General features: G+C 37.0%; 1 protein-coding gene across 1 annotated transcript in view; it reads left to right on the forward strand.

The window, feature by feature from the left end:
* Positions 1–13,237, forward strand: part of ACOT9 (acyl-CoA thioesterase 9) — a 334,937-nt gene that overhangs the window by 231,575 nt on the left and 90,125 nt on the right. The window lies entirely within an intron of this gene.

Below are 13,237 nucleotides of genomic sequence, written 5' to 3' on the forward strand. Positions count from 1 at the left end.
TGAAAACAAAACATTTTTATATTTAAAACACTATTTCTATGCTGCCTTCTATTGTCTGCATTGTGTTTGTTGGTGAGTAAAAAATATATACACACACACATGCATACACTGTAAAAACTATATATAAATACATCCTTTTGTGTGCAGTTACAATATTATAACTAGTGCACAGATTCAGCCATATCTGTTGAATTTAAGGTATAGTACTATCCTTTAATGAGCTAAATAATTCAAAATTCTTAAGTAACTGGAGGCCTCGTTTGGTATCAAGGTATCTTTAGTATATACTGATTGATTCAGTAACTTTAAACTCTTTATATTGATGCTACATAATGAATTGTTGATAATTTGTTATTTTATAAATTATTTTTTAAAAAGTAAACACATTTTACCTGAGTTTCGTTTATGTTTGAATGTGCTACCCAGTCTTTTTTATGAAAATGGAAAATGTCAGGAAGCAAATGCTCAGCACTGCTTTGACCCATAGTTATTTTTGGAACTGGATAAAGTACAGTTTATTCTCAGTACTTTGCTTGTACTCGTACTTCAATACGAGTATTTTGTTTGTACTTGTATTGAAATGTTATAATCTTTTTTTATTGTTATTTTAATTATCAACTGCTATGAACTACTGTGTTTTGAAAATGTGGAGTTAGGTGGTTGGATGGTTAGTACCATTTATGTTTGTTTTACAAAAAAACCTACACAACTATAGCTACTGACCTCGGAGTGCCTGAATTGAGATGTGTGGTCCAAGAGGGCTTTGAATAACTGTTGTGTTAACTTGCTGGTATTACTGACAGTAGATTGGGAAGAACTGTCTGCCAAGACATAAATAATAACAGTAATTACATTCTGATTATATTTAATGATGTGAAATTAGCCACTTCTAGAATCTAAAGGAGAGATTAGGAGAAGTTGAGGGCTCACACTTAGTTTGGATGTTTAGGGGCAAAATGCTGAAACATTCACCTGCATATTTTGTAAAATCTTACGCTGCTGGTTTTACTTTAAGCACTAGACTTTACTTTATATGCAGCAATGCAAAACCACTTTATTCAGTATCTTCCAGTCAGAAATCACTGTAGAAAAGGAATGTACAGTACTCAGGGAGTTCAAAAGAATGCACTTACAAAGGGACCAAAATCACCCCAAATTTCCTATGTTAAAAATAACACCTACTTGCCTAAACAAAGTTTGAAATAATTGATAGAAGTTAAAACAACATGTGAAACTCCTCATACTTGTATTTTGATATTTTTGTAGTAATTATGTTCTGGGTTTGAGAGGTGAGGATTTGGAGCTATATAGCAAGTTGGCAGATGTATTTTTTTTTAATTGATTTATTGATAGAATATTTTCTTTCCATGTTTTAACAGAAAGAGAGAATGTATATGATCATAGCTGTAGTGATAAGTTACTTACACCAGTAGTGACTGGACCAAATATTGATTCAGCCTTCTGATGCAGGCTAGTTTGCAGTTAAATTTAAGTCTTTTTTTAATAAAAATTCAGTTTTCTGAATTAGAAATCTAATTTACTTAATAGCTTAACTTAGAGCCAGCGTAGCTTACACTAAAACCTCAGTTTCACTGTGAGACGTGTGTACATTACCCTACAGGGGTGCAGAGATAAACTGACTCCAGTAGGTGCTGGCTGTGTGCAAGTAAAAAGGTACTTCTGCTGTACATAGTTCATAGTATATTGGGGTACAGGAAAAAAACAATTATTTTTTTTTTATTGTTTTATTATTTTTTGTCACCAGTTCATTTCCCAATAAATTTATGGGACAGCAAAAACTGATCCTGCTTGAGAAGGCTTTCATGGGCGTGTTATGTGTAGTACAGAGTACTTCACATTCATCTAAGGCCAATCTGGGGAATGGATGTGGTTCTGGATATCTGGTCTTCCATGATTCAGGTGTAGAAAAGAGACATGGCCGAGACTTTATTAAAAAGAACGATTAAGTGTCTCAAGTCATGTTTTTGAGTTTGTATTTAAGCACCTTTTGAAGCTCTGTGCGCTAAGCAACCGCCACTAATGTCATTGGTGAGTATTGACACTTGAAACATGAAGAACCAGATCGTTTTCAGGTGCTCTGCTTTTAAGTTCATATTTATCTTCAGGCGCCCAGTTCTGAAAGATCTTGTTTAGGATTACATTAGTAATTATTCTGTGAAATTCTAACTTGAACTGTTGGTTTCAGCTTCCCTGAAGTTGTGTCTCCATTGAGAAGCTGACTGTAACCTTTCGAGCATTAGGAATGATTGGAATTTGCTTGAGTTTAGAACATGTGGGGGTATGTGAGAATGTTTTGTTAATTTACATTTCTACCGTGCTTTTATTGTTTGAAACATGAAATAAAGAATTAGCTTACATTCTGTTTTCCATTGCGGTAGAACATTGCAGTGGATACTTTATATATCAGAGGATATTTTTTTTTTAATTGAAAATTTCTGTTTGTGTTTGCTTTTATTATTTAGCTGCAGATAGGTTAGTGTTTAAGTAAAAACAATATTAAACTGGCTAATAAGAATTGCCTATTACTATAAATTTTTCAGCATTGTGACCAGATTAATATGAGTTTTAAAAACATTTAAATACCTCTCATTTGTCAAGGAAAAGGTAAGCTACAGTCATTGATTAGTAAGTTTGAGGGGGTTTATTTTTCTATTCCACCCCAACCATAACGGAATACCAGCAAATCTGATCTCACCCACATGTTTAAAATTTAACACATGACCTTCACTTGAACAGCAAGTATACTTGCCTTTTCTTAAAAAGGTGGACATAGTGAGTTAAAAATGTTTGTTTGTTTGTTTGTTTTTCTCACATTTATAGCAAAAATGTGTCAGCTTCATGTCTTAATTTAGCAAGTAGCTCCAGGGGGAAATTTTGTTTTCAAATGAGCCAGAATGGACAAAAAGCATAGTGCTCCTGTAAGGGGGCTGGACACTGCTAGTTCCCATTCCATGTGCTACTTTGTCTGGTTTTATGGGACAGGTAACTTTTTTTTCTCAAAGAACTGCATAAGGAAAAAGCTCATTTCTCCCCACAAAGTGTTGGTAGTAGTTTTGTAGTGGGAGGTATTAGCCAGCAAAAGAAGGTTTTGAAATTTTTTTTCCCCGTTGTTTCAGCTGGAGGAAGGCAGTATTGATTTTACAAAGGCTCTGCTGTTCCAGAAAGCACTGCTAGCAAGAAAGGCTAGTGGCAGCATATGAGCTACCTGGCAACCTGCTTTTATGTTACTTTCTTTTGAAAAGCGTGAATGCCCTACTTTCGGCATTATGATAGCAGTCCTGTTATAACTAGCTCTAAGGGTTTGTGACTTCAACATTTCTCTGATTTCTTGAGTTTTGCAGCCATTTTTTCTTGAGGACCTCCTGCCTTACAAACCCAAGTGCTGCTTTTTTTCATGCTGATAATATGATAACTACTTGCATCAGGTACAAAGCTTCACTTGACACTCAGGAAGCAAAGGATAAAATTCAGCAGGTACAAATTCAAATCGGTTTAAAAAGAAAAACATTCCTTAACTCATTATGTTCATTCTTTTGCGAAAAGAGGGTAAGCATTACGGGGAGATGCTAATGGCTCTTTAAAAATAAACTTCAAGCTTGTGTCAGCATTTATATGACAAAGTCTTTTTAGAAATAGTCACGTTTGTAGAGGTATTTTGCCTTTTTAATATCTTTTTCCTTACAAATTAAAAAAAAAACCCAAAACCCAGCAGTGAATTGGGCCCCTGTTTCTTTTAACACTTCAAATGTATACTTCACAGATGTGAACGTTCCAATATAAAGAAAACAGAAAACTGTAAGGTACTTAAAACATAAAAGTGCAAATGTTATTAAGCCTGTGCTTACGTGTTTATAGGGTTGGGGCATCAGAGAAAACATCCCTCCTGCTCTCCTTCCATTAATAAACACATACCTGGTGAAGTTACTTGAATAAACGTGGTCTGTCGCATGTGGCAGGGCTCACTGAAGGACAGTGGGAGAGAACATAACTGGAAAGCACGTGTACTCTATTTAAAACAAAGCTTGCCCTTGTCCTGTAGCTGACATTTTGAGATTTTAATGTTTGCAAAACAATCTGAAGCTGCTTAAAATAAATACTAATGACTACTTTTGCATCTGTATTCTATTTTTGAAAGTTGTGAGTAACTTTAAAATTTCCATTTGTGTGGGTAAACTTCATAAAACTAGTTGTATGGGGCAGAAAAACTTGTTTTGAGCACAGCTTTCCTGGATTTGCCTCTACTATTTCTTTTTTTCACGTCCCAAATTTCAATTCATGTTTATATAATCTTCTAAAAGTAACTTTCAAAGATCAATTTCAAATACTTTTGCATTAATATTAAATTGGTAGCTAGGGGAAAACCACGTCTCTTTGCAGATGGTAGTTTTTATTTATGGCTCTGGTAGAAAACCTTGGCGTAAGTCTAGAAAATAGTGTTGGGTAGGACTGTAAAGGTAGCTATACTTAGGGGGCTTTCATTACCTCAGTGGGACCCACCTAACTTTTATGTCAGTTCTGATAACCAGTGAAGGGAAGAGTGAGCTATGTTTTTATTTTAAATATTTTCCCTATATATTGTTATTTTTGTAGATCTTTTTAAAATAAATTATTATATGCTGGAGATTGCAATTCCACTATAGTATCCCACTTGATTCCAGTGTACAATATCAGATTGTTTGTATTGAAAAGAATGTACTTGATAAGTATTTGATAAGTTAACAGGAAAAGTTATTTTCAAACTGTGCTGTGTTTGTGCTAGCAATTGGAAATACTTTTCCTATAGAAAATTATATATATATGACCTCATATGTACATTTGGATTAAATGTCTAATGACTACCCCAGGGCTCCTATAAAATTCTCTGAATAATTTAAAACTGCCTCTTTTTAACTGTTTCAAAGCCTTTTTTCTTCTCTTTTTTTGGCAGAAGGTAATTTTCCCTAGCTGTGGATACAGAATGCTCAGACTTGCATATGTGCTCTGTTCATTTTTTTAAACTGAAAAAATGTATAAAATGTGTATAAAGGAAAGTGTAAATAAAATATTTTTCATCTTTAAACACTCTTGTGTAAACTGTGTAATACTTGCAAGTGTAGTGGACCTGGATTACTTTCTACAGGACTTCAGAGTTTACTCAGTTAAGCAACTCTTCAAAAATGTTAAGTGTTGCTATAATTCATAATGTTGTGTTAAAATTATCCCAACAAGAGGAGTTGGATGTCCTTATATAGCATCAAGCTCATATCTTTAGCTGTATTTTACAATCTTGCCAGTTTTAATTGCTGTACTGCATGTGTCTGCTCTGCATTTCAAGCTTGAAATAATGTTCAGAGTTGACTTCATCATTACGTTTGTAACTCTGTGTCAAGGCATAAATTTAAACTATAAGACTGAAAACCGCAGCCACCCTTTGGTGTTTGTCAGCAGCCAGGAAAAGAGACTGTTCCCTGCTATCGAATACACGGAATTGAGACAACATTCGTTCATTACATATTTGGACCTCAAAGTGTCAAAAGTCCAAGTCATACCGCTTAACATTTCCCATAACAGGAAGGGGAAACTTCATTTCAGGATTAAAGTGTCAGATTAGAACAACATTCAATACCAAGGGTGGGGGGAGGGGGAGGTAAACCAGCCGATTATGATCTTACTTTCTCAAGCAGTCCAATGAAAGCCTTCCTTGTCAGTTGCTTGCTGCGCTTTATTTCTCTGCCTCTGTTTTTTGGCAACTCTCTTGCTGTCAGATCAAAGCACTTGGTTTAAAAATCTACTATCAAGAATGTTTGAAAATAACTGTGGTCTCTTTTTTTTTTTTAATATTAAGGTCTAAAATAGCATTTTAATATTATTTTAATACTTAGAATGACTTAAAACTTTATTTGCATGAAGTAACTTTTTTTTTGCCCCTTCCCTCTGTGATAACTTGACTTCATCCTTCACTAAGAAGTACTGTTTCAATGGGAGAACGCTGTGGATGTATTTATGCTGATCCTAGTGGGGTGAGTCATGGGAGGAAGGGCCTCTTTTATGATTGTGATATGTCCCCATTTTTTGGTTCAAAAGGAGACCAAATGTAGTAGACTGATACAGTGGAAGAGAAGATGATAGCAATCTTTTCACCCTGTAAATGTTATCTACAATTGTTTTTGTTCACCTTTGTAATTTCCGTTCTCTGTGAGCCAGGTTGTGTTCTTGGCAATACCTTTCTTCCACGATGCTACACTGACTGACTTGAATTATTTGTTATCACCTCTGTAGTTGATTAGGAATCTCAGATAATGGTTCCGTTATTTCACTAAGGAGACCTCTCACATTTTAACTGGTTCATAGTTGCTCATGCCAAATTTTTCACTGATTTGGTATATGTGGCCTTATTCTTCAGCAGTAGTTCAGTCATCTGTGTTCACTTGTTTTGTGTGATATGAAATTAATGTGAGTTTGGTGCAGGGTTTTTTCAGTTAATTCCTTCCAGATTCTTTGGTGTAAGTTATCCACCCTTGTTGACTTGAAATTCCTCCTTTGTTACAGATTGGGGCTTTGGTTTTGTGTTTTGGTTTGGTTTGTGTTTTGGTTTTTTTTTTTTTTTTTTTCTTTTCTGGTTCCATCAGCTTCATAGTATGGAAAGGAAAACTGTTGCTTTGGGTGTTGTACAGATTCTGCATTAGTTCTGTACCTTTTGAGTTCATAACATACCCATTGACACGCGATCCCCCACCCGGCCTTTAGCCCATCAAGTCTTATTGATGTTTCAATGTCATCTTTTAATCCGAGTGTCGTCTTGTCAAAGGCAACTTTCTTGGCATGTGCAAAATTTTCATTCTTTCAAGGAAGAGGGTAGGGAATATGTGAAAAGACAGCTTTCATTTCTTGCTTTCATTAACACTTTCCACTTCTACATTCAATACTTCAGTTGCACTGACAGGTGCTTTAAGTGATGTTTACAGGTAAAAAATAAACCTCATCATGATCTCTGTTTAAGTACCCAGCGTTTCTTCAGTCATCTATCCATTGGAATGAACGCCAGCATTAAGCATCACAGGTTGAGCAACGAGCCTTCTAGATTGATGCTATGTGGTACTTGAGGAACTAAAAAAACATATTCTTTTTGCCATGTATCTGGTGTCTGTCAAATGTGTCTCCTGTGCCACCCTTGGTAGTAGTTCTCCTGTGTTCTGGATAAATGTTGCTCAATAAGTGGTGCTGAAAAAAATTAATCTGTTTTATAATGAGATAGATGGCTTTAATAGTTAACCCTTTTATTGCAGTGTTTAATTTTGCCAGACAGGTATGTCATCGGCCTAAACTGGCAGCCTCCTTTCCCCACCCATTTCAGTATATCCTCAGGCATGTTCTGAGCTTTGGTTTGTTTGCTTTTTTTTGGTCATGTGGCTCATCTCACAACTTTGAGTTACACCAACCATATAATTATTTTTCTGTGTGAGAGTCTTTATCTCCTTTGGTGAATTGTGTATGTTCTGGATCTGTTTATATGTATTTGGGTACTACTGATGAGACTTTCTGACTTTTATCATCCCTTCTTTGTCAAAAGAATTGCATAATGCTAATAGAAACCAAGTATTTTCCCCCATGTTTAACTTCCATAGTTTCAGGGGAGAAATTCCAAGGTGGTCAGTGTATTCCTCTTGTGTTTGCCTTCCCAGATGGCCGAAGTCATACAAAATGCATGGCATTGTGCTTGTGGTGGTGACACTGGTGCCAATGCAAGGCACCGCCTAAGCCCTTTCCACTATGTTGGTGTAGTGATGGCCTTCCTTTTTGACTCCTGGAAAGTGAGAAATTGCTTTGCTGTCTTCTTGCAGCTCTCGGAAATCCCTGTTGGCTTATTCATTCCCAAGATGGAATCCTAATCACCAAGGTATGCTTGGTTGGCTGTGAATGTTCCATGGGTTTTGCCTCATGTAACACATGCTCTCACTCCTTCCTCTGGCTCTCAGGTAGTTCTAGGATTTTTATTTTTTTTTATCTAACACAGGTGGCAACTTGGTATGAAGAAGTTATTTTAACTTATTGTAATGAAACCCAGAACGTCAAAAACTAAAGTTTCAGAAGAAGCCATTTCAGAGTGCAACCCCCCCCCCTTTTTTTTTTTTTTTAATATTTCTTCTCCCAATTCTCAGTTCATTTATTGCAAGCGGGAAGAGTTACTGTCAAGTAGTAGGTTTTTTCCTTCACTGTTTCTCCTGATAGATTATCCAAAACACTGAGAAGAATTATGTAGTCAGAAAACAAAAAGGTGATGATAATTAACTAACCTATAGCTTTTAATTTAGCGACTTTTCATGGTCTTAAAGTTGGGAGCTGATCCAATTAGCAACCTTATTGGAAGTGTTTTAGCTGATTTCTGAAAGAGCTGGATTTTGACTCAGTACTGTTCTCTGAAAACAAGGGGAGCGATACTGACCACTACATAAGTTAAATAAACTAAGCACTCCAGCCAAAGAAACCTTGGTACAAAATTGTTAACACCCAAATAATCAATCAGCTGTACTTCGCAGGAGTTACAAACCTTGCAAAATGATAACAGCTGCTCAGTTTTAGTTTTGTCCTATCTTTGCAGTGCAGATATTTTTATTTTTCCCATGGTAAAAGGTAATTACAAGAACGTATGTTTTGCTAAACTTGCTAAACCGGTGTAGGAAGCCATGCTTTCAGATTTGCAGCCTTGTTCAAAGCAAGGCAGAATGCATTAAAGTGACTAGAAGGGTTAGCAGTTTCCCAGTGCCTTAACTTCTGAAGATTTATGCATCTGTCCTCCAGAGATAATGCCTGGGACCAGACATACAATTTACCTGCTTTGTATTCCCATTCTTCTGTGACAATAGATTGATCCTTAGGATTTTCAAGTCGTGAAATTACCATTCCTTGGTGTTCATTGAAGTAGCTCCTATTTGTAACATCTAGTTTCTGTACCTGTATAACACCGCGCATTGTTACACACATACAGGAGTAAGAACCTATTAAATCACACTTGAGAAATGTGACATTTTTCTCATGTATAAAACTGGCAAAGCAAGCAAAATCATTGTTTTTACATGTGCTAGCACCATATTCTACTAATTTACAAGACTGAAGAGGTAGTTTCAAATGCTGTGCTGGAGAGGAACAGTCAAAAGTAAAGACAATGTCACTCTGCACCACTACCCTCTGCCCGTTCCATTCCTATACCATACGCTGCAACTACACCAGCTGTAGCCCTCTTCCACAGGGCAAAACCATAAATGACTTGACGTTAGAAGAAGTAGAAGGTGATAACATATGGTAAAGATACGAGGGTGCCCAGTGATCACAGGGGGGAAACTAGATGACAGTTTTAATTAGTGATTGTGAAAGAAACCCTGAAACATGCCGTAGGGTTTCCTAAATGCACTTCAGGATTAAACATGTGTGAAGTTGGGTGTTACTCCTTTGTGGAAAATGTTCCCAGAGTGGAAGCAGTAGTTGAAGGTACCAGACAATGTTTTTTGATGAATGCAAGGCAAAGGAATGGGACAGTGCAAAACCAGCCTGAACAAATGCCATGGTACCAAAGAGCAAGGAACTGTAGCAGGACTTTCTGGCTAATGAGTAGTCTCCACAGAAACACAGGATTATGTCCTGAAAAGGGCACCTTGCTTCCAGTTTTGCCTCATACCTCTTGTTCTCTCTTGCAGTCAAATACGCCCTCTTCATTTTTGTTAGCTTCTGTTGAGTTTGAGAAGAGTAGTATGTTGGCTGCATGGACGCTGTAGTGTGCCCGTAAGAGTAAAATGAAGAGGTGGCTGATGAGTTGTATGGAAACGAAAATTTAGAAAAGAAAAATACTTAAAAAACAAATACAGGCTTTTCCTCTCTAAAGGGGTATTACTCTAGACTGAACATATAAAGCTATAAACCCCAAATTATGCCTTCTAGAAATAGAATAAAGGTTTTCCTGTATGCTCTTCTCCTATTATGTCAAATGATGGTGGCAGCATCAGTGAAGAAGAGATCTGGGTGATTCTTCATGTGCTGCTTGGCTCTGTCTCCCTTCTTGCTCAAGCTGCACAACAGACCCCTGCAGAAGGGTCTGCTGCTCTTCTGCTCCCTGGCGTCCTGGAAGGCTTCAAGCCCCAGCCTAGGGGCTTAGTGGGGAACCAAGGCAGAACTTAAGCCGAGAGTTAACTAACAACGTAAGTATAGGCTTTACTATCGAAGTACGCAAATCTTTGCCTGTTTCTCGGTAACTTTTATCACGCAAGATGTCACACAGCATGTGGTGGTACGTGTTGCATTCTCCAGCTGGTCTGTGTGTGTGAGTGGTCAGTCTAGTGGACTTCACTGCAGCTCCTCTCGCTCTTACAAGTGTGTGCAGATACTGCTTGAAACATTAAAATGGAGTTTCCTTACAGCAAAAAGGAAGACACAAGAACGCTTTCAGTAATAGACTGTAATAATCATGTAATGGTATATGTACGTATAATAAGCATATAATACATTCTGCTTCTCATTCAGGGGAGAACTACATCATGTGCCCTGGTAGAATGTGAAATAGAAATTAAAACTTTTCAAAAATGCTCATCCTAAAAGTCCGTTACAAGTAACAAAGCAAGCTCAGCGTGTCACTGTTAATTATTAAACAGGCGGCACAGCAAAAGGAGGAATGCGTGCCTTTAATTCGAAATTATTTGGTAGACCTAGAAACTATCATTCAGGTAAATAAGGTACTGCATTTAAGATATATATTTAGGAAGATACTGATGTCAATACATTTATAAGCAAATGAGGGGAAGATACTCATCTTGCGACGAAATTACAGTTTACTGTGAAAATAATTTTTAAGGTAAAAAGATTTGATGCGCTAAATACTTAAAGAGACTGGCAACCGATGCGAGACCTTTCACCTTTTAGCCTCAGTTCATTTCCAAAATGTATCCAGCTCGACTAAAATCTGAGATGCATTTGAATTTTGAAAGAAGTTGGACTTTGTTGTGATGGGTACTTAAGAGCATCAAAAAGGTGTTTGCCGTTCTCGACGCTACTGATATAGCGTAAATCTGTGCTTTAGAGGACAATATCTACACCACACATTAGCTGACATGTCTGTTGGTAGTATCAACAACTCGTTAACCAAATTATTCATCAGTGCTGGAAGGGAGCAACTGAAAAATGTGGAACTGATGGCTGCAGTGAGAAGCTGGATTACAGTGGTTTTTTTGCATGTTCTGTTTCTCTTTTCTACCTGTCCCCTGTCTTAGAATGTAGGATCTTTATTTGGAAAGCACCAAGCATATTTTGGATGCCGTCAGAACGTGACAAAGCTGATGAGACAGCAGGTGCTGAAATTCAAGTGCTGGTTTACCCTAGATGTGAACACAGTGACGCTTCTGCTGCAATTAAAGGTAGGTCAGCGGGAAAAGCGCAAAGAGCTCTGCAATGGCATCTGCCCTGAACATTGAGTTTACTTTCTGAAGGTATGGCTTCAGACCTCGGAGCTGCCAAAATAGCAGCTCTGACAAACGCTGAAAAAATGACCCACCTTAAGTAGGAAAAGCAAAAGCACAAGGTAAGTTTCACTCCAAATAAAACAGTATTGTTAAATACAAAGATCTGTTCAACCCCTTCTTTTTTGTTCAAGTTAGGAAGTGAATGAAGTAGAAAGACTGAAATATTATGCCTGTGAATATGCAAACTACACTCCCTTCATAAAGGCATTGGGCAAAATCCGTCATCACACACCCCTGTAAAAGCCAGATCAATTACCTGTTTGACAAAAACGTGCTAAAAGTGACAGGAACATGAGAAATGGATGGTGCGCTTTGTAGAGTGAGAAAAGCTGTGTACCTGGTGCATCACATCCGACTGTGCTTTCTGCCGTGCGTTTGGAAAGCCAGGCTCAGGGCCAGAGGTGAAGCTGCTTAACAACTCAAAGTTTGGTTTATGGGAGCCCTTGTGGTCGTGTATTCTCTATTAACTACATATTTTAAAAAGAACTCCGAAAGGAAAAGTGATCTGCTAGAGGGCGTTCTTTTAACTTAAAACATACACAAAAGCTGTAAGAGGCAGAAAAGCGGTTTATTTTATGAAGATTTTGAAAATGGGTTCTAAACAGGCTGGCAAAACTGTAGCAGCAAGTCATGGCATTTAAAAATGTTAAATTAGTAAGAAAAGCTGCATGGGAAAATGTGGTGGGTTTTGTTTGTTTGTTTTTAAATATACAACAAGATTTATCATGAAGGAGAACATCAAAATAAGGCAGCCTGTCAGAATTGTGTTTTCCAGCAATCAGTGTCGGTAGGTAACTGCACTGATATTTAATGGGCAGATGTTACAAAGTCACATTTTAACAGGAATGTGCAACAAATCAATTTTTTTTTTCTACTGTACCTATAAATGTGCAGCAAATAACTGTCATTGTATTGCTAGTAAAGGACTGTTCTTTTCCTGACAAAAGATTAAACTGTAAATAAGAAATCTAATACAACATTACGAAAGCTGAGACTGTAATGGCTAAGGCAAAGGATTATAGATCAAGTTTCTTAAATTGTATTTTTGCTTGGACTGGTACAGTTTATGAACCGCTGCAACATTTTCAAGCTTCTTTGAGCTGCAGCTTTCCAAAGGAAATATTTGTTTCACAAGTATTTAGAAAAGCCAGTTACCAAGGAAAGGGAGAAATAATGGTATGCAAAATAAAAATGAAACTTGGTCTAGGTCCTTATATCAGAAACAGCCAGGAGTTGATCATGCCAAAGCTCTTTATTCTATGGCCTCAGCAGCAGAAACTTCAGCTCTTTTTTAAGCCTGACAACGTTTTGGACTGTGCATAATCTGTTATGGCGCATATTATCATTGTCCCAGGGAAATTTTGCAGAGACAACCTTCCCCAGCAGTTATTCCTGCCACCAAAGTGTGCAGGGCTTTCATCCAGGTTACCAGCAGACTGTAGGAGAACAACACATCTACTTGAAAGCGAATATATTTGTATTGTTCTTGATAAAGATTTTCCCATTCTTTTTAATCAGTCATACCCATCACTTTAAAGATTAACCTCTACATTAAAGAAAAAAAAAATGCGCTGAAGATGCTGGAGTTGATAAAATTATTTGATATTTAAAAAACTTTGTAAAACAACTACCTGTTCTTCAGATACTTAGATCTGCGTTACATAATTGTATCAATAATTGCAGTGTAGTCACTGAATAGAAATTGATCACAAAAATAAGTATTTGTAACATAC

Source organism: Vanellus vanellus (assembly GCF_965231255.1).
Source record: "Vanellus vanellus genome assembly, chromosome: 1".
Lineage (NCBI taxonomy): Eukaryota > Metazoa > Chordata > Aves > Charadriiformes > Charadriidae > Vanellus > Vanellus vanellus.